Source organism: Cylas formicarius, unplaced genomic scaffold (assembly GCF_029955315.1).
Source record: "Cylas formicarius isolate icCylForm1 unplaced genomic scaffold, icCylForm1.1 PGA_scaffold_3__17_contigs__length_32017465, whole genome shotgun sequence".
NCBI classification, from domain to species: Eukaryota; Metazoa; Arthropoda; class Insecta; order Coleoptera; family Brentidae; genus Cylas; species Cylas formicarius.
In genome coordinates this window covers 1,465,954-1,489,839 of record NW_026844326.1, presented here as the reverse complement: position 1 = coordinate 1,489,839, position 23,886 = coordinate 1,465,954, and positions in this window count along the sequence as shown.

Genomic DNA, 23,886 nt, shown 5'->3' with positions numbered 1-23,886 from the left:
TCGTACCCAAATCTACCTTAGAAATGCAGATATATACTTAAAACACCTTCTTTTGGGACTAATAATTGGTTTTCGCCCTTGATTTACGGAAGATTATAGCCAAAACATGCATTTTCATAACTTAGCGAACAGAAATCTACATTAAAACTGCAGATAACTACTTAAAAATTCCCTTCCTTGAATTGATAATAGGTTTTTCTTTGTCATTTTAAACAGATTCCAGTCAAAATCGGCTTCTTCCACTCATATCGTACCTATAACCGCATCAAAACTGCAAATATCAGTTTAAACTATCATTTTTTGATACAAACAGTTATATATTCATGTCAATATCTTTCAAATTCTAGTCAAAATCGGCGTCTTTGGGCATTTTAGTAACGAAAACCTTAATAAACTATTAGATTTCGACGTAAGGCAAACTTTCTGAGTCAAATAGTTGCCGATTTCGATAAAATCTTAGTCAGAATCTGCTTTTTCGCCTCTTATTGTACCCAAATCTACCTTAGAAATGCAGATATATACTTAAAACACCTTCTTTTGGGACAAATAATTGGTTTTCGCCCTTGATTTACGGAAGATTATAGCCAAAACATGCATTTTCATAACTTAGCGAACAGAAATCTACATTAAAACTGCAGATAACTACTTAAAAATTCACTTCCTTGAATTGATAATAGGTTGTTCTTTGTCATTTTAAACAGATTCCAGTCAAAATCGGCTTCTTCGACTCATATCGTACCCAAATCTACCTTAGAAATGCAGATATATACTTAAAACACCTTCTTTTGGGACTAATAATTGGTTTTCGCCCTTGATTTACGGAAGATTATAGCCAAAACATGCATTTTCATAACTTAGCGAACAGAAATCTACATTAAAACTGCAGATAACTACTTAAAAATTCCCTTCCTTGAATTGATAATAGGTTTTTCTTTGTCATTTTAAACAGATTCCAGTCAAAATCGGCTTCTTCGATTCATATCGTATCTAAAACCGCATCAAAACTGCAAATATCGGTTTAAACTATCATTTTTTGATACAAACAGTTATATATTCATGTCAATATCTTTCAAATTCTAGTCAAAATCGGCGTCTTTGGGCATTTTAGTAACGAAAACCTTAATAAACTATTAGATTTCGACGTAAGGCAAACTTTCTGAGTCAAATAGTTGCCGATTTCGATAAAATCTTAGTCAGAATCTGCTTTTTCGCCTCTTATTGTACCCAAATCTACCTTAGAAATGCAGATATATACTTATAACACCTTCTTTTGGGACTAATAATTGGTTTTCGCCCTTGATTTACGGAAGATTATAGCCAAAACATGCATTTTCATAACTTAGCGAACTGAAATCTACATTAAAACTGCAGATAACTACTTAAAAATTCCCTTCCTTGAATTGATAATAGGTTTTTCTTTGTCATTTTAAACAGATTCCAGTCAAAATCGGCTTCTTCGATTCATATCGTATCTAAAACCGCATCAAAACTGCAAATATCAGTTTAAACTATCATTTTTTGATACAAACAGTTATATATTCATGTCAATATCTTTCAAATTCTAGTCAAAATCGGCGTCTTTCGGCATTTTAGTAACGAAAACCTTAATAAACTATTAGATTTCGACGTAAGGCAACCTTTCTGAGTCAAATAGTTGCCGATTTCGATAAAATCCTAGTCAGAATCTGCTTTTTCGCCTCTTATTGTACCCAAATCTAACTTAGAAATGCAGATATATACTTAAAACACCTTCTTTTGGGACAAATAATTGGTTTTCGCCCTTGATTTACGGAAGATTATAGCCAAAACATGCATTTTCATAACTTAGCGAACAGAAATCTACATTAAAACTGCAGATAACTACTTAAAAATTCACTTCCTTGAATTGATAATAGGTTGTTCTTTGTCATTTTAAACAGATTCCAGTCAAAATCGGCTTCTTCGACTCATATCGTACCCAAATCTACCTTAGAAATGCAGATATATACTTAAAACACCTTCTTTTGGGACTAATAATTGGTTTTCGCCCTTGATTTACGGAAGATTATAGCCAAAACATGCATTTTCATAACTTAGCGAACAGAAATCTACATTAAAACTGCAGATAACTACTTAAAAATTCCCTTCCTTGAATTGATAATAGGTTTTTCTTTGTCATTTTAAACAGATTCCAGTCAAAATCGGCTTCTTCCACTCATATCGTACCTATAACCGCATCAAAACTGCAAATATCAGTTTAAACTATCATTTTTTGATACAAACAGTTATATATTCATGTCAATATCTTTCAAATTCTAGTCAAAATCGGCGTCTTTGGGCATTTTAGTAACGAAAACCTTAATAAACTATTAGATTTCGACGTAAGGCAAACTTTCTGAGTCAAATAGTTGCCGATTTCGATAAAATCTTAGTCAGAATCTGCTTTTTCGCCTCTTATTGTACCCAAATCTACCTTAGAAATGCAGATATATACTTATAACACCTTCTTTTGGGACTAATAATTGGTTTTCGCCCTTGATTTACGGAAGATTATAGCCAAAACATGCATTTTCATAACTTAGCGAACTGAAATCTACATTAAAACTGCAGATAACTACTTAAAAATTCCCTTCCTTGAATTGATAATAGGTTTTTCTTTGTCATTTTAAACAGATTCCAGTCAAAATCGGCTTCTTCGATTCATATCGTATCTAAAACCGCATCAAAACTGCAAATATCAGTTTAAACTATCATTTTTTGATACAAACACTTATATATATATGTCAATATCTTTCAAATTCTAGTCAAAATCGGCGTCTTTCGGCATTTTAGTAACGAAAACCTTAATAAACTATTAGATTTCGACGTAAGGCAACCTTTCTGAGTCAAATAGTTGCCGATTTCGATAAAATCCTAGTCAGAATCTGCTTTTTCGCCTCTTATTGTACCCAAATCTAACTTAGAAATGCAGATATATACTTAAAACACCTTCTTTTGGGACAAATAATTGGTTTTCGCCCTTGATTTACGGAAGATTATAGCCAAAACATGCATTTTCATAACTTAGCGAACAGAAATCTACATTAAAACTGCAGATAACTACTTAAAAATTCACTTCCTTGAATTGATAATAGGTTGTTCTTTGTCATTTTAAACAGATTCCAGTCAAAATCGGCTTCTTCGACTCATATCGTACCTAAAACCGCATCAAAACTGCAAATATCAGTTTAAACTATCATTTTTTGATACAAACAGTTATATATTCATGTCAATATCTTTCACATTCTAGTCAAAAGCGGCGTCTTTCGGCATTTTAGTAACGAAAACCTTAATAAACTATTAGATTTCGACGTAAGGCAACCATTCTGAGTCAAATAGTTGCCGATTTCGATAAAATCTTAGTCAGAATCTGCTTTTTCGCCTCTTATTGTACCCAAATCTACCTTAGAAATGTAGATATATACTTAAAACACCTTCTTTTGGGACAAATAATTGGTTTTCGCCCTTGATTTACGGAAGATTATAGCCAAAACATGCATTTTCATAACTTAGCGAACAGAAATCTACATTAAAACTGCAGATAACTACTTAAAAATTCACTTCCTTGAATTGATAATAGGTTTTTCTTTGTCATTTTAAACAGATTCCAGACAAAATCGGCTTCTTCGACTCATATCGTACCTAAAACCGCATCAAAACTGCAAATATCAGTTTAAACTATCATTTTTTGATACAAGCAGTTATATATTCATGTCAATATCTTTCAAATTCTAGTCAAAATCGGCGTCTTTGGGCATTTTAGTAACGAAAACCTTAATAAACTATTAGATTTCGACGTAAGGCAACCATTCTGAGTCATATAGTTGCCGATTTCGATAAAATCTTAGTCAGAATCTGCTTTTTCGCCTCTTATTGCACCCAAATCTACCTTAGAAATGCAGATATATACTTACAACACCTTCTTTTGGGACAAATAATTGGTTTTCGCCCTTGATTTACGGAAGATTATAGCCAAAACATGCATTTTCATAACTTAGCGAACTGAAATCTACATTAAAACTGCAGATAACTACTTAAAAATTCACTTCCTTGAATTGATAATAGGTTTTTCTTTGTCATTTTAAACAGATTCCAGTCAAAATCGGCTTCTTCGACTCATATCGTACCTAAAACCGCATCAAAACTGCAAATATCAGTTTAAACTATCATTTTTTGATACAAACAGTTATATATTTATGTCAATATCTTTCAAATTCTAGTCAAAATCGTCGTCTTTCGGCATTTTAGTAACGAAAACCTTAATAAACTATTAGATTTCGACGTATGGCAACCATTCTGAGTCAAATAGTTGCCGATTTCGATAAAATCTTAGTCAGAATCTGCTTTTTCGCCTCTTATTGTACCCAAATCTACCTTAGAAATGTAGATATATACTTAAAACACCTTCTTTTGGGACAAATAATTGGTTTTCCCCCTTGATTTACGGAAGATTAGAGCCAAAACATGCATTTTCATAACTTAGCGAACTGACATCTACATTAAAACTGCAGATAACTACTTAAAAATTCACTTCCTTGAATTGATAATAGGTTTTTCTTTGTCATTTTAAACAGATTCCAGTCAAAATCGGCTTCTTCGACTCATATCGTATCTAAAACCGCATCAAAACTGCAAATATCAGTTTAAACTATCATTTTTTGATACAAACAGTTATATATTCATGTCAATATCTTTCAAATTCTAGTCAAAATCGGCGTCTTTGGGCAATTTAGTAACGAAAACCTTAATAAACTATTAGATTTCGACGCAAGGCAACCTTTCTGAGTCAAATAGTTGCCGATTTCGATAAAATCCTAGTCAGAATCTGCTTTTTCGCCTCTTATTGTACCCAAATCTACCTTAGAAATGCAGATATATACTTAAAACACCTTCTTTTGGGACGAATAATTGGTTTTCGCCCTTGATTTATGGAAGATTATAGCCAAAACATGCATTTTCATAACTTAGCGAACTGAAATCTACATTAAAACTGCAGATAACTACTTAAAAATTCACTTCCTTGAATTGATAATAGGTTTTTCTTTGTCATTTTAAACAGATTCCAGTCAAAATCGGCTTCTTCGATTCATATCGTATCTAAAACCTCATCAAAACTGCAAATATCAGTTTAAACTATCATTTTTTGATACAAACAGTTATATATTCATGTCAATATCTTTCAAATTCTAGTCAAAATCGGCGTCTTTGGGCATTTTAGTAACGAAAAGCTTAATAAACTATTAGATTTCGACGTAAGGCAACCTTTCTCAGCCAAATAGTTGCCGATTTCGATAAAATCTTAGTCAGAATCTGCTTTTTCGCCTCTTATTGTACCCAAATCTACCTTAGAAATGCAGATATATACTTAAAACACCTTCTTTTGGGACAAATAATTGGTTTTCGCCTTTGATTTACGGAAGATTATAGCCAAAACATGCATTTTCATAACTTAGCGAACAGAAATCTACATTAAAACTGCAGATAACTACTTAAAAATTCACTTCCTTGAATTGATAATAGGTTGTTCTTTGTCATTTTAAACAGATTCCAGTCAAAATCGGCTTCTTCGACTCATATCGTACCTAAAACCGCATCAAAACTGCAAATATCAGTTTAAACTAACATTTTTTGATACAAACAGTTATATATTCATGTCAATATCTTTCAAATTCTAGTCAAAATCGGCGTCTTTCGGCATTTTAGTAACGAAAACCTTAATAAACTATTAGATTTCGACGTAAGGCAACCTTTCTGAGTCAAATAGTTGCCGATTTTTTCAAATTCTAGTCAAAATCGGCGTCTTTGGGCATTTTAGTAACGAAAACCTTAATAAACTATTAGATTTCGACGTAAGGCAAGCATTCTGAGTCAAATAGTTGCCGATTTCGATAAAATCTTAGTCAGAATCTGCTTTTTCGCCTCTTATTGTACCCAAATCTACCTTAGAAATGCAGATATATACTTAAAACACCTTCTTTTGGGACTAATAATTGGTTTTCGCCCTTGATTTACGGAAGATTATAGCCAAAACATGCTTTTTCATAACTTAGCGAACAGAAATCTACATTAAAACTGCAGATAACTACTTAAAAATTCACTTCCTTGAATTGATAATAGGTTTTTCTTTGTCATTTTAAACAGATTCCAGTCAAAATCGGCTTCTTCGACTCATATCGTACCTAAAACCGCATCAAAACTGCAAATATCAGTTTAAACTATCATTTTCTGATACAAACAGTTATATATTCATGTCAATATCTTTCAAATTCTAGTCATAATCGGCGTCTTTGGGCATTTTAGTAACGAAAACCTTAATAAACTATTAGATTTCGACGTAAGGCAACCATTCTGAGTCAAATAGTTGCCGATTTCGATAAAATCTTAGTCAGAATCTGCTTTTTCGCCTCTTATTGTACCCAAATCTACCTTAGAAATGTAGATATATACTTAAAACACCTTCTTTTGGGACAAATAATTGGTTTTCGCCCTTGATTTACGGAAGATTATAGCCAAAACATGCATTTTCATAACTTAGCGAACAGAAATCTACATTAAAACTGCAGATAACTACTTAAAAATTCACTTCCTTGAATTGATAATAGGTTTTTCTTTGTCATTTTAAACAGATTCCAGTCAAAATCGGCTTCTTCCACTCATATCGTACCTATAACCGCATCAAAACTGCAAATATCAGTTTAAACTATCATTTTTTGATACAAACAGTTATATATTCATGTCAAATCTTTCAAATTCTAGTCAAAATCGGCGTCTTTGGGCATTTTAGTAACGAAAACCTTAATAAACTATTAGATTGCGACGTAAGGCAAACTTTCTGAGTCAAATAGTTGCCGATTTCGATAAAATCTTAGTCAGAATCTGCTTTTTCGCCTCTTATTGTACCCAAATCTACCTTAGAAATGCAGATATATACTTAAAACACCTTCTTTTGGGACTAATAATTGGTTTTCGCCCTTGATTTACGGAAGATTATAGCCAAAACATGCATTTTCATAACTTAGCGAACTGAAATCTACATTAAAACTGCAGATAACTACTTAAAAATTCCCTTCCTTGAATTGATAATAGGTTTTTCTTTGTCATTTTAAACAGATTCCAGTCAAAATCGGCTTCTTCGATTCATATCGTATCTAAAACCGCATCAAAACTGCAAATATCAGTTTAAACTATCATTTTTTGATACAAACAGTTATATATTCATGTCAAAATCTTTCAAATTCTAGTCAAAATCGGCGTCTTTCGGCATTTTAGTAACGAAAACCTTAATAAACTATTAGATTTCGACGTAAGGCAACCTTTCTGAGTCAAATAGTTGCCGATTTTTTCAAATTCTAGTCAAAATCGGCGTCTTTGGGCATTTTAGTAACGAAAACCTTAATAAACTGTTAGATTTCGACGTAAGGCAACCATTCTGAGTCAAATAGTTGCCGATTTCGATAAAATCTTAGTCAGAATCTGCTTTTTCGCCTCTTATTGTACCCAAATCTACCTTAGAAATGCAGATATATACTTAAAACACCTTCTTTTGGAACTAATAATTGGTTTTCGCCCTTGATTTACGGAAGATTATAGCCAAAACATGCATTTTCATAACTTAGCGAACTGAAATCTACATTAAAACTGCAGATAACTACTTAAAAATTCCCTTCCTTGAATTGATAATAGGTTTTTCTATGTCATTTTAAACAGATTCCAGTCAAAATCGGCTTCTTCGATTCATATCGTATCTAAAACCGCATCAAAACTGCAAATATCGGTTTAAACTATCATTTTTTGATACAAACAGTTATATATTCATGTCAATATCTTTCAAATTCTAGTCAAAATCGGCGTCTTTCGGCATTTTAGTAACGAAAACCTTAATAAACTATTAGATTTCGACGTAAGGCAACCATTCTGAGTCAAATAGTTGCCGATTTCGATAAAATCTTAGTCAGAATCTGCTTTTTCGCCTCTAATTGTACCCAAATCTACCTTAGAAATGCAGATATATACTTAAAACACCTTCTTTTGGGACTAATAATTGGTTTTCGCCCTTGATTTACGGAAGATTATAGCCAAAACATGCATTTTCATAACTTAGCGAACAGAAATCTACATTAAAACTGCAGATAACTACTTAAAAATTCCCTTCCTTGAATTGATAATAGGTTTTTCTTTGTCATTTTAAACAGATTCCAGTCAAAATCGGCTTCTTCCACTCATATCGTACCTATAACCGCATCAAAACTGCAAATATCAGTTTAAACTATCATTTTTTGATACAAACAGTTATATATTCATGTCAATATCTTTCAAATTCTAGTCAAAATCGGCGTCTTTGGGCATTTTAGTAACGAAAACCTTAATAAACTATTAGATTTCGACGTAAGGCAAACTTTCTGAGTCAAATAGTTGCCGATTTCGATAAAATCTTAGTCAGAATCTGCTTTTTCGCCTCTTATTGTACCCAAATCTACCTTAGAAATAAGAGGCGAAAAAGCAGATTCTGACTAAGATTTTATCGAAATCGGCAACTATATGACTCAGAATGGTTGCCTTACGTCGAAATCTAATAGTTTATTAAGGTTTTCGTTACTAAAATGCCCAAAGACGCCGATTTTGACTAGAATTTGAAAGATATTGACATGAATATATAACTGCTTGTATCAAAAAATGATAGTTTAAACTGATATTTGCAGTTTTGATGCGGTTTTAGGTACGATATGAGTCGAAGAAGCCGATTTTGACTGGAATCTGTTTAAAATGACAAAGAAAAACCTATTATCAATTCAAGGAAGTGAATTTTTAAGTAGTAATCTGCAGTTTTAATGTAGATTTCTGTTCGCTAAGTTATGAAAATGCATGTTTTGGCTATAATCTTCCGTAAATCAAGGGCGAAAACCAATTATTTGTCCCAAAAGAAGGTGTTTTAAGTATATATCTACATTTCTAAGGTAGATTTGGGTACAATAAGAGGCGAAAAAGCAGATTCTGAATAAGATTTTATCGAAATCGGCAACTATTTGACTCAGAATGGTTGCCTTACGTCGAAATCTAATAGTTTATTAAGGTTTTCGTTACTAAAATGCCCAAAGACGCCGATTTTGACTAGAATTTGAAAGTTATTGACATGAATATAAAACTGTTTGTATCAAAAAATGATAGTTTAAACTGATATTTGCAGTTTTGATGCGGTTTTAGGTACGATATGAGTCGAAGAAGCCGATTTTGACTGGAATCTGTTTAAAATGACAAAGAAAAACCTATTATCAATTCAAGGAAGGGAATTTTTAAGTAGTTATCTGCAGTTTTAATGTAGATTTCAGTTCGCTAAGTTATGAAAATGCATGTTTTGGCTATAATCTTCCGTAAATCAAGGGCGAAAACCAATTATTAGTCCCAAAAGAAGGTGTTTTAAGTATATATCTGCATTTCTAAGGTAGATTTGGGTACAATAAGAGGCGAAAAAGCAGATTCTGACTAAGATTTTATCGAAATCGGCAACTATTTGACTCAGAAAGGTTGCCTTACGTCGAAATCTAATAGTTTATTAAGGTTTTCGTTACTAAAATGCCGAAAGACGCCGATTTTGACTAGAATTTGAAAGATATTGACATGAATATATAACTGTTTGTATCAAAAAATGATAGTTTAAACTGATATTTGCAGTTTTGATGCGGTTTTAGATACGATATGAATCGAAGAAGCCGATTTTGACTGGAATCTGTTTAAAATGACAAAGAAAAACCTATTATCAATTCAAGGAAGGGAATTTTTAAGTAGTTATCTGCAGTTTTAATGTAGATTTCAGTTCGCTAAGTTATGAAAATGCATGTTTTGGCTATAATCTTCCGTAAATCAAGGGCGAAAACCAATTATTAGTCCCAAAAGAAGGTGTTTTAAGTATATATCTGCATTTCTAAGGTAGATTTGGGTACAATAAGAGGCGAAAAAGCAGATTCTGACTAAGATTTTATCGAAATCGGCAACTATTTGACTCAGAAAGTTTGCCTTACGTCGAAATCTAATAGTTTATTAAGGTTTTCGTTACTAAAATGCCCAAAGACGCCGATTTTGACTAGAATTTGAAAGATATTGACATGAATATATAACTGTTTGTATCAAAAAATGATAGTTTAAACTGATATTTGCAGTTTTGATGAGGTTTTAGATACGATATGAATCGAAGAAGCCGATTTTGACTGGAATCTGTTTAAAATGACAAAGAAAAACCTATTATCAATTCAAGGAAGTGAATTTTTAAGTAGTTATCTGCAGTTTTAATGTAGATTTCATTTCGCTAAGTTATGAAAATGCATGTTTTGGCTATAATCTTCCGTAAATCAAGGGCGAAAACCAATTATTTGTCCCAAAAGAAGGTGTTCTAAGTATATATCTGCATTTCTAAGGTAGATTTGGATACAATAAGAGGCGAAAAAGCAGATTCTGACTAAGATTTTATCGAAATCGGCAACTATTTGACTCAGAATGGTTGCCTTACGTCGAAATCTAATAGTTTATTAAGGTTTTCGTTACTAAAATGCCCAAAGACGCCGATTTTGATTAGAATTTGAAAGATATTGACATGAATATATAACTGTTTGTATCAAAAAATGATAGTTTAAACTGATATTTGCAGTTTTGATGCGGTTTTAGGTACGATATGAGTCGAAGAAGCCGATTTTGACAAAGAAAAACCTATTATCAATTCAAGGAAGTGAATTTTTAAGTAGTTATCTGCAGTTTTAATGAAGATTTCTGTTCGCTATGTTATGAAAATGCATGTTTTGGCTATAATCTTCCGTAAATCAAGGGCGAAAACCAATTATTGGTCCCAAAAGAAGGTGTTCTAAGTATATATCTGCATTTCTAAGGTAGATTTGGGTACAATAAGAGGCGAAAATGCAGATTCTGACTAAGATTTTATCGAAATCGGCAACTATTTGACTCAGAATGGTTGCCTTACGTCGAAATCTAATAGTTTATTAAGGTTTTCGTTACTAAAATGCCCAAAGACGCCGATTTTGACTAGAATTTGAAAGATATTGACATGAATATATAACTGTTTGTATCGAAAAATGATAGTTTAAACTGATATTTGCAGTTTTGATGCGGTTATAGGTACGATATGAGTCGAAGAAGCCGATTTTGACTGGAATCTGTTTAAAATGACAAAGAAAAACCTATTATCAATTCAAGGAAGTGAATTTTTAAGTAGTTATCTGCAGTTTTAATGTAGATTTCTGTTCGCTAAGTTATGAAAATGCATGTTTTGGCTATAATCTTCGGTAAATCAAGGGCGAAAACCAATTATTTGTCCCAAAAGAAGGTGTTTTAAGTATATATCTACATTTCTAAGGTAGATTTGGGTACAATAAGAGGCGAAAAAGCAGATTCTGACTAAGATTTTATCGAAATCGGCAACTATTTGACTCAGAATGGTTGCCTTACGTCGAAATCTAATAGTTTATTAAGGTTTTCGTTACTAAAATGCCCAAAGACGCCGATTTTGACTAGAATTTGAAAGATATTGACATGAATATATAACTGTTTGTATCAAAAAATGATAGTTTAAACTGATATTTGCAGTTTTGATGCGGTTTTAGGTACGATATGAGTCGAAGAAGCCGATTTTGACTGGAATCTGTTTAAAATGACAAAGAACAACCTATTATCAATTCAAGGAAGTGAATCTTTAAGTAGTTATCTGCAGTTTTAATGTAGATTTCAGTTCGCTAAGTTATGAAAATGCATGTTTTGGCTATAATCTTCCGTAAATCAAGGGCGAAAACCAATTATTTGTCCCAAAAGAAGGTGTTTTAAGTATATATCTGCATTTCTAAGGTAGATTTGGGTACAATAAGAGGCGAAAAAGCAGATTCTGACTAGGATTTTATCGAAATCGGCAACTATTTGACTCAGAAAGGTTGCCTTACGTCGAAATCTAATAGTTTATTAAGGTTTTCGTTACTAAATTGCCCAAAGACGCCGATTTTGACTAGAATTTGAAAGACATTTACATGAATATATAACTGTTTGTATCAAAAAATGATACTTTAAACTGATATTTGCAGTTTTGATGCGGTTTTAGATACGATATGAGTCGAAGAAGCCGATTTTGACTGGAATCTGTTTAAAATGACAAAGAAAAACCTATTATCAATTCAAGGAAGTGAATTTTTAAGTAGTTATCTGCAGTTTTAATGTAGATTTCAGTTCGCTAAGTTATGAAAATGCATGTTTTGGCTATAATCTTCCGTAAATCAAGGGCGAAAACCAATTATTTGTCCCAAAAGAAGGTGTTTTAAGTATATATCTACATTTCTAAAGTAGATTTGGGTACAATAAGAGGCGAAAAAGCAGATTCTGACTAAGATTTTATCGAAATCGGCAACTATTTGACTCAGAATGGTTGCCTTACGTCGAAATCTAATAGTTTATTAAGGTTTTCGTTACTAAAATGCCGAAAGACGCCGATTTTGACTAGAATTTGAAAGATATTGACATAAATATATAACTGTTTGTATCAAAAAATGATAGTTTAAACTGATATTTGCAGTTTTGATGCGGTTTTAGATACGATATGAATCGAAGAAGCCGATTTTGACTGGAATCTGTTTAAAATGACAAAGAAAAAGCTATTATCAATTCAAGGAAGGGAATTTTTAAGTAGTTATCTGCAGTTTTAATGTAGATTTCAGTTCGCTAAGTTATGAAAATGCATGTTTTGGCCATAATCTTCCGTAAATCAAGGGCGAAAACCAATTATTAGTCCCAAAAGAAGGTGTTTTAAGTATATATCTGCATTTCTAAGGTAGATTTGGGTACAATAAGAGGCGAAAAAGCAGATTCTGACTAAGATTTTATCGAAATCGGCAACTATTTGACTGAGAAAGGTTGCCTTACGTCGAAATCTAATAGTTTATTAAGGTTTTCGTTACTAAAATGCCCAAAGACGCCGATTTTGACTAGAATTTGAAAGATATTGACATGAATATATAACTGTTTGTATCAAAAAATGATAGTTTAAACTGATATTTGCAGTTTTGATGAGGTTTTAGATACGATATGAATCGAAGAAGCCGATTTTGACTGGAATCTGTTTAAAATGACAAAGAAAAACCTATTATCAATTCAAGGAAGTGAATTTTTAAGTAGTTATCTGCAGTTTTAATGTAGATTTCAGTTCGCTAAGTTATGAAAATGCATGTTTTGGCTATAATCTTGAGTAAATCAAGGGCGAAAACCAATTATTTGTCCCAAAAGAAGGTGTTTTAAGTATATATCTACATTTCTAAGGTAGATTTGGGAACAATAAGAGGCGAAAAAGCAGATTCTGACTAAGATTTTATCGAAATCGGCAACTATTTGACTCAGAATGGTTGCCTTACGTCGAAATCTAATAGTTTATTAAGGTTTTCGTTACTAAAATGCCGAAAGACGCCGATTTTGACTAGAATTTGAAAGATATTGACATAAATATATAACTGTTTGTATCAAAAAATGATAGTTTAAACTGATATTTGCAGTTTTGATGCGGTTATAGGTACGATATGAGTCGAAGAAGCCGATTTTGACTGGAATCTGTTTAAAATGACAAAGAAAAACCTATTATCAATTCAAGGAAGTGAATTTTTAATTAGTTATCTGCAGTTTTAATGAAGATTTCTGTTCGCTATGTTATGAAAATGCATGTTTTGGCTATAATCTTCCGTAAATCAAGGGCGAAAACCAATTATTGGTCCCAAAAGAAGGTGTTCTAAGTATATATCTGCATTTCTAAGGTAGATTTGGGTACAATAAGAGGCGAAAAAGCAGATTCTGACTAAGATTTTATCGAAATCGGCAACTATTTGACTCAGAATGGTTGCCTTGCGTCGAAATCTAATAGTTTATTAAGGTTTTCGTTACTAAAATGCCCAAAGACGCCGATTTTGACTAGAATTTGAAAGATATTGACATGAATATATAACTGTTTGTATCAAAAAATGATAGTTTAAACTGATATTTGCAGTTTTGATGCGGTTATAGGTACGATATGAGTCGAAGAAGCCGATTTTGACTGGAATCTGTTTAAAATGACAAAGAAAAACCTATTATCAATTCAAGGAAGTGAATTTTTAAGTAGTTATCTGCAGTTTTAATGTAGATTTCTGTTCGCTAAGTTATGAAAATGCATGTTTTGGCTATAATCTTCCGTAAATCAAGGGCGAAAACCAATTATTTGTCCCAAGAGAAGGTGTTTTAAGTATATATCTACATTTCTAAGGTAGATTTGGGTACAATAAGAGGCGAAAAAGCAGATTCTGACTAAGATTTTATCGAAATCGGCAACTATTTGACTCAGAATGGTTGCCTTACGTCGAAATCTAATAGTTTATTAAGGTTTTCGTTACTAAAATGCCCAAAGACGCCGATTTTGACTAGAATTTGAAAGATATTGACATGAATATATAACTGTTTGTATCAAAAAATGATAGTTTAAACTGATATTTGCAGTTTTGATGCGGTTTTAGGTACGATATGAGTCGAAGAAGCCGATTTTGACTGGAATCTGTTTAAAATGACAAAGAACAACCTATTATCAATTCAAGGAAGTGAATTTTTAAGTAGTTATCTGCAGTTTTAATGTAGATTTCATTTCGCTAAGTTATGAAAATGCATGTTTTGGCTATAATCTTCCGTAAATCAAGGGCGAAAACCAATTATTTGTCCCAAAAGAAGGTGTTTTAAGTATATATCTACATTTCTAAGGTAGATTTGGGTACAATAAGAGGCGAAAAAGCAGATTCTGACTAAGATTTTATCGAAATCGGCAACTATTTGACTCAGAATGGTTGCCTTACGTCGAAATCTAATAGTTTATTAAGGTTTTCGTTACTAAAATTCCGAAAGACGCCGATTTTGACTAGAATTTGAAAGATATTGACATAAATATATAACTGTTTGTATCAAAAAATGATAGTTTAAACTGATATTTGCAGTTTTGATGCGGTTTTAGATACGATATGAATCGAAGAAGCCGATTTTGACTGGAATCTGTTTAAAATGACAAAGAAAAACCTATTATCAATTCAAGGAAGGGAATTTTTAAGTAGTTATCTGCAGTTTTAATGTAGATTTCAGTTCGCTAAGTTATGAAAATGCATGTTTTGGCCATAATCTTCCGTAAATCAAGGGCGAAAACCAATTATTAGTCCCAAATGAAGGTGTTTTAAGTATATATCTGCATTTCTAAGGTAGATTTGGGTACAATAAGAGGCGAAAAAGCAGATTCTGACTAAGATTTTATCGAAATCGGCAACTATTTGACTGAGAAAGGTTGCCTTACGTCGAAATCTAATAGTTTATTAAGGTTTTCGTTACTAAAATGCCCAAAGACGCCGATTTTGACTAGAATTTGAAAGATATTGACATGAATATATAACTGTTTGTATCAAAAAATGATAGTTTAAACTGATATTTGCAGTTTTGATGAGGTTTTAGATACGATATGAATCGAAGAAGCCGATTTTGACTGGAATCTGTTTAAAATGACAAAGAAAAACCTATTATCAATTCAAGGAAGTGAATTTTTAAGTAGTTATCTGCAGTTTTAATGTAGATTTCAGTTCGCTAAGTTATGAAAATGCATGTTTTGGCTATAATCTTCCGTAAATCAAGGGCGAAAACCAATTATTTGTCCCAAAAGAAGGTGTTTTAAGTATATATCTACATCTCTAAGGTAGATTTGGGTACAATAAGAGGCGAAAAAGCAGATTCTGACTAAGATTTTATCGAAATCGGCAACTATTTGACTCAGAATGGTTGCCTTACGTCGAAATCTAATAGTTTATTAAGGTTTTCGTTACTAAAATGCCGAAAGACGCCGATTTTGACTAGAATTTGAAAGATATTGACATAAATATATAACTGTTTGTATCAAAAAATGATAGTTTAAACTGATATTTGCAGTTTTGATGCGGTTTTAGATACGATATGAATCGAAGAAGCCGATTTTGACTGGAATCTGTTTAAAATGACAAAGAAAAACCTATTATCAATTCAAGGAAGGGAATTTTTAAGTAGTTATCTGCAGTTTTAATGTAGATTTCAGTTCGCTAAGTTATGAAAATGCATGTTTTGGCCATAATCTTCCGTAAATCAAGGGCGAAAACCAATTATTAGTCCCAAAAGAAGGTGTTTTAAGTATATATCTGCATTTCTAAGGTAGATTTGGGTACAATAAGAGGCGAAAAAGCAGATTCTGACTAAGATTTTATCGAAATCGGCAACTATTTGACTCAGAATGGTTGCCTTACGTCGAAATCTAATAGTTTATTAAGGTTTTCGTTACTAAAATGCCCAAAGACGCCGATTTTGACTAGAATTTGAAAGATATTGACATGAATATATAACTGTTTGTATCAAAAAATGATAGTTTAAACTGATATTTGCAGTATTGTTGCGGTTTTAGGTTCGATATGAGTCGAAGAAGCCGATTTTGACTGGAATCTGTTTAAAATGAAAAGAAAAACCTATTATCAATTCAAGGAAGTGAATTTTTAAGTAGTTATCTGCAGTTTTAATGTAGATTTCAGTTCGCTAAGTTATGAAAATGCATGTTTTGGCTATAATCTTCCGTAAATCAAGGGCGAAAACCAATTATTAGTCCCAAAAGAAGGTGTTTTAAGTATATATCTGCATTTCTAAGGTAGATTTGGGTACAATAAGAGGCGAAAAAGCAGATTCTGACTAGGATTTTATCGAAATCGGCAACTATTTGACTCAGAAAGATTGCTTTACGTCGAAATCTAATAGTTTATTAATGTTTTCGTTACTAAAATGCCCAAAGACGCCGATTTTGACTAGAATTTGAAAGATATTGACATGAATATATAACTGTTTGTATCAAAAAATGATAGTTTAAACTGATATTTGCAGTTTTGATGCGGTTTTAGATACGATATGAGTCGAAGAAGCCGATTTTGACTGGAATCTGTTTAAAATGACAAAGAAAAACCTATTATCAATTCAAGGAAGTGAATTTTTAAGTAGTTATCTGCAGTTTTAATGTAGATTTCAGTTCGCTAAGTTATGAAAATGCATGTTTTGGCTATAATCTTCCGTAAATCAAGGGCGAAAACCAATTATTTGTCCCAAAAGAAGGTGTTCTAAGTATATATCTGCATTTCTAAGGTAGATTTCGGTACAATAAGAGGCGAAAAAGCAGATTCTGACTAAGATTTTATCGAAATCGGCAACTATTTGACTCAGAATGGTTGCCTTACGTCGAAATCTAATAGTTTATTAAGGTTTTCGTTACTAAAATGCCCAAAGACGAAGATTTTGACTAGAATTTGAAAGATATTGACATGAATATATAACTGTTTGTATCAAAAAATGATAGTTTAAAATGATATTTGCAGTATTGATGCGGTTTTAGGTACGATATGAGTCGAAGAAGCCGATTTTGACTGGAATCTGTTTAACATGAAAAGAAAAACCTATTATCAATTCAAGGAAGTGAATTTTTAAGTAGTTATCTGCAGTTTTAATGTAGATTTCAGTTCGCTAAGTTATGAAAATGCATGTTTTGGCTATAATCTTCCGTAAATCAAGGGCGAAAACCAATTATTTGTCCCAAAAGAAGGTGTTTCAAGTATATATCTACATTTCTAAGGTAGATTTGGGTACAATAAGAGGCGAAAAAGCAGATTCTGACTAAGATTTTATCGAAATCGGCAACTATTTGACTCAGAATGGTTGCCTTACGTCGAAATCTAATAGTTTATTAAGGTTTTCGTTACTAAAATGCCCAAAGACGCCGATTTTGACTAGAATTTGAAAGACATTGACATGAATATATAACTGTTTGTATCAAAAAATGATAGTTTAAACTGATATTTGCAGTTTTGATGCGGTTTTAGGTACGATATGAATCGAAGAAGCCGATTTTGACTCGAATCTGTTTAAAATGACAAAGAAAAACCTATTATCAATTCAAGGAAGTGAATTTTTAAGTAGTTATCTGCAGTTTTAATGTAGATTTCTGTTCGCTAAGTTATGAAAATGCATGTTTTGGCTATAATCTTCCGTAAATCAAGGGCGAAAACCAATTATTTGTCCCAAAAGAAGGTGTTTTAAGTATATATCTACATTTCTAAGGTAGATTTCGGTACAATAAGAGGCGAAAAAGCAGATTCTGACTAAGATTTTATCGAAATCGGCAACTATTTGACTCAGAATGGTTGCCTTACGTCGAAATCTAATAGTTTATTAAGGTTTTCGTTACTAAAATGCCCAAAGACGAAGATTTTGACTAGAATTTGAAAGATATTGACATGAATATATAACTGTTTGGATCAAAAAATGATAGTTTAGACTGATATTTGCAGTTTTGATAAGGTTTTAGATACGATATGAATCGAAGAAGCCGATTTTGACTGGAATTTGTTTAAAATGACAAAGAAAAACCTATTATCAATTCAAGGAAGTGAATTTTTAAGTAGTTATCTGCAGTTTTAATGTAGATTTCAGTTCGCTAAGTTATGAAAATGCATGTTTTGGCTATAATCTTCCGTAAATCAAGGGCGAAAACCAATTATTTGTCCCAAAAGAAGGTGTTTTAAATATATATCTACATTTCTAAGGTAGATTTGGGTACAATAAGAGGCGAAAAAGCAGATTCTTACTAAGATTTTATCGAAATCGGCAACTATTTGACTCAGAATGGTTGCCTTACGTCGAAATCTAATAGTTTATTAAGGTTTTCGTTACTAAAATGCCCAAAGACGCCGATTTTGACTAGAATTTGAAAGACATTGACATGAATATATAACTGTTTGTATCAAAAAATGATAGTTTAAACTGATATTTGCAGTTTTGATGCGGTTTTAGGTACGATATGAATCGAAGAAGCCGATTTTGACTCGAATCTGTTTAAAATGACAAAGAAAAACCTATTATCAATTCAAGGAAGTGAATTTTTAAGTAGTTATCTGCAGTTTTAATGTAGATTTCTGTTCGCTAAGTTATGAAAATGCATGTTTTGGCTATAATCTTCCGTAAATCAAGGGCGAAAACCAATTATTTGTCCCAAAAGAAGGTGTTTTAAGTATATATCTACATTTCTAAGGTAGATTTGGGTACAATAAGAGGCGAAAAAGCAGATTCTGACTAAGATTTTATCGAAATCGGCAACTATTTGACTCAGAATGGTTGCCTTACGTCGAAATCTAATAGTTTATTAAGGTTTTCGTTACTAAAATGCCCAAAGACGCCGATTTTGACTAGAATTTGAAAGATATTGACATGAATATATAACTGTTTGTATCAAAAAATGATAGTTTAAACTGATATTTGCAGTTTTGATGCGGTTTTAGGTACGATATGAGTCGAAGAAGCTGATTTTGACTGGAATCTGTTTAAAATGACAAAGAAAAACCTATTATCAATTGAAGGAAGTGAATTTTTAAGTAGTTATCTGCAGTTTTAATGTAGATTTCTGTTCGCTAAGTTATGAAAATGCATGTTTTGGCTATAATCTTCCGTAAATCAAGCGCGAAAACCAATTATTTGTCCCAAAAGAAGGTGTTTTAAGTATATATCTACATTTCTAAGGTAGATTTGGGTACAATAAGAGGCGAAAAAGCAGATTCTGACTAAGATTTTATCGAAATCGGCAACTATTTGACTCAGAATGGTTGCCTTACGTCGAAATCTAATAGTTTATTAAGGTTTTCGTTACTAAAATGCACAAAGACGCCGATTTTGACTAGAATTTGAAAGATATTGACATGAATATATAACTGTTTGTATCAAAAAATGATAGTTTAAACTGATATTTGCAGTTTTGATGCGGTTTTAGGTACGATATGAGTCGAAGAAGCCGATTTTGACTGGAATCTGTTTAACATGAAAAGAAAAACCTATTATCAATTCAAGGAAGTGAATTTTTAAGTAGTTATCTGCAGTTTTAATGTAGATTTCAGTTCGCTAAGTTATGAAAATGCATGTTTTGGCTATAATCTTCCGTAAATCAAGGGCGAAAACCAATTATTTGTCCCAAAAGAAGGTGTTTTAAGTATATATCTACATTTCTAAGGTAGATTTGGGTACAATAAGAGGCGAAAAAGCAGATTCTGACTAAGATTTTATCGAAATCGGCAACTATTTGACTCAGGAAGGTTGCCTTACGTCGAAATCTAATAGTTTATTAACGTTTTCGTTACTAAAATGCCCAAAGACGCCGATTTTGACTAGAATTTGAAAGATATTGACATGAATATATAACTGTTTGTATCAAAAAATGATAGTTTAAACTGATATTTGCAGTTTTGATGCGGTTTTAGATACGATATGAGTCGAAGAAGCCGATTTTGACTGGAATCTGTTTAAAATGACAAAGAAAAACCTATTATCAATTCAAGGAAGTGAATTTTTAAGTAGTTATCTGCAGTTTTAATGTAGATTTCAGTTCGCTAAGTTATGAAAATGCATGTTTTGGCTATAATCTTCCGTAAATCAAGGGCGAAAACCAATTATTTGTCCCAAAAGAAGGTGTTCTAAGTATATATCTGCATTTCTAAGGTAGATTTCGGTACAATAAGAGGCGAAAAAGCAGATTCTGACTAAGATTTTATCGAAATCGGCAACTATTTGACTCAGAATGGTTGCCTTACGTCGAAATCTAATAGTTTATTAAGGTTTTCGTTACTAAAATGCCCAAAGACGCCGATTTTGACTAGAATTTGAAAGATATTGACATGAATATATAACTGTTTGTATCAAAAAATGATAGTTTAAACTGATATTTGCAGTATTGATGCGGTTTTAGGTACGATATGAGTCAAAGAAGCCGATTTTGACTGGAATCTGTTTAACATGAAAAGAAAAACCTATTATCAATTCAAGGAAGTGAATTTTTAAGTAGTTATCTGCAGTTTTAATGTAGATTTCAGTTCGCTAAGTTATGAAAATGCATGTTTTGGCTATAATCTTCCGTAAATCAAGGGCGAAAACCAATTATTTGTCCCAAAAGAAGGTGTTTTAAGTATATATCTACATTTCTAAGGTAGATTTGGGTACAATAAGAGGCGAAAAAGCAGATTCTGACTAAGATTTTATCGAAATCGGCAACTATTTGACTCATGAAGGTTGCCTTACGTCGAAATCTAATAGTTTATTAAGGTTTTCGTTACTAAAATGCCCAAAGACGCCAATTTTGACTAGAATTTGAAAGATATTGACATGATTATATAACTGTTTGGATCAAAAAATGATAGTTTAGACTGATATTTGCAGTTTTGATAAAGTTTTAGATACGATATGAATCGAAGAAGCCGATTTTGACTGGAATCTGTTTAAAATGACAAAGAAAAACCTATTATCAATTCAAGGAAGTGAATTTTTAAGTAGTTATCTGCAGTTTTAATGTAGATTTCAGTTCGCTAAGTTATGAAAATGCATGTTTTGGCTATAATCTTCCGTAAATCAAGGGCGAAAACCAATTATTTGTCCCAAAAGAAGGTGTTTTAAGTATATATCTACATTTCTAAGGTAGATTTGGGTACAATAAGAGGCGAAAAAGCAGATTCTGACTAAGATTTTATCGAAATCGGCAACTATTTGACTCAGGAAGGTTGCCTTACGTCGAAATCTAATAGTTTATTAAGGTTTTCGTTACTAAAATGTCCAAAGACGCCGATTTTGACTAGAATTTGAAAGATATTGACATGATTATATAACTGTTTGGATCAAAAAATGATAGTTTAAACTGATATTTGCAGTTTTGATAAGGTTTTAGATACGATATGAATCGAAGAAGCCGATTTTGACTGGAATCTGTTTAAAATGACAAAGAAAAACCTATTATCAATTCAAGGAAGTGAATTTTTAAGTAGTTATCTGCAGTTTTAATGTAGATTTCAGTTCGCTAAGTTATGAAAATGCATGTTTTGGCTATAATCTTCCGTAAATCAAGGGCGAAAACCAATTATTTGTCCCAAAAGAAGGTGTTTTAAATATATATCTACATTTCTAAGGTAGATTTGGGTACAATAAGAGGCGAAAAAGCAGATTCTTACTAAGATTTTATCGAAATCGGCAACTATTTGACTCAGAATGGTTGCCTTACGTCGAAATCTAATAGTTTATTAAGGTTTTCGTTACTAAAATGCCCAAAGACGCCGATTTTGACTAGAATTTGAAAGACATTGACATGAATATATAACTGTTTGTATCAAAAAATGATAGTTTAAACTGATATTTGCAGTTTTGATGCGGTTTTAGGTACGATATGAATCGAAGAAGCCGATTTTGACTCGAATCTGTTTAAAATGACAAAGAAAAACCTATTATCAATTCAAGGAAGTGAATTTTTAAGTAGTTATCTGCAGTTTTAATGTAGATTTCTGTTCGCTAAGTTATGAAAATGCATGTTTTGGCTATAATCTTCCGTAAATCAAGGGCGAAAACCAATTATTTGTCCCAAAAGAAGGTGTTTTAAGTATATATCTACATTTCTAAGGTAGATTTGGGTACAATAAGAGGCGAAAAAGCAGATTCTGACTAAGATTTTATCGAAATCGGCAACTATTTGACTCAGAATGGTTGCCTTACGTCGAAATCTAATAGTTTATTAAGGTTTTCGTTACTAAAATGCCCAAAGACGCCGATTTTGACTAGAATTTGAAAGATATTGACATGAATATATAACTGCTTGTATCAAAAAATGATAGTTTAAACTGATATTTGCAGTTTTGATGCGGTTTTAGGTACGATATGAGTCGAAGAAGCCGATTTTGACTGGAATCTGTTTAAAATGACAAAGAAAAACCTATTATCAATTCAAGGAAGTGAATTTTTAAGTAGTTATCTGCAGTTTTAATGTAGATTTCTGTTCGCTAAGTTATGAAAATGCATGTTTTGGCTATAATCTTCCGTAAATCAAGGGCGAAAACCAATTATTTGTACCAAAAGAAGGTGTTTTAAGTATATATCTACATTTCTAAGGTAGATTTGGGTACAATAAGAGGCAAAAAAGCAGATTCTGACTAAGATTTTATCGAAATCGGCAACTATTTGACTCAGAATGGTTGCCTTACGTCGAAATCTAATAGTTTATTAAGGTTTTCGTTACTAAAATGCCCAAAGACGCCGATTTTGACTAGAATTTGAAAGACATTGACATGAATATATAACTGTTTGTATCAAAAAATGATAGTTTAAACTGATATTTGCAGTTTTGATGCGGTTTTAGGTACGATATGAATCGAAGAAGCCGATTTTGACTCGAATCTGTTTAAAATGACAAAGAAAAACCTATTATCAATTCAAGGAAGTGAATTTTTAAGTAGTTATCTGCAGTTTTAATGTAGATTTCTGTTCGCTAAGTTATGAAAATGCATGTTTTGGCTATAATCTTCCGTAAATCAAGGGCGAAAACCAATTATTTGTCCCAAAAGAAGGTGTTTTAAGTATATATCTACATTTCTAAGGTAGATTTGGGTACAATAAGAGGCGAAAAAGCAGATTCTGACTAAGATTTTATCGAAATCGGCAACTATTTGACTCAGAATGGTTGCCTTACGTCGAAATCTAATAGTTTATTAAGGTTTTCGTTACTAAAATGCCCAAAGACGCCGATTTTGACTAGAATTTGAAAGATATTGACATGAATATATAACTGCTTGTATCAAAAAATGATAGTTTAAACTGATATTTGCAGTTTTGATGCGGTTTTAGGTACGATATGAGTCGAAGAAGCCGATTTTGACTGGAATCTGTTTAAAATGACAAAGAACAACCTATTATCAATTCAAGGAAGTGAATTTTTAAGTAGTTATCTGCAGTTTTAATGTAGATTTCAGTTCGCTAAGTTATGAA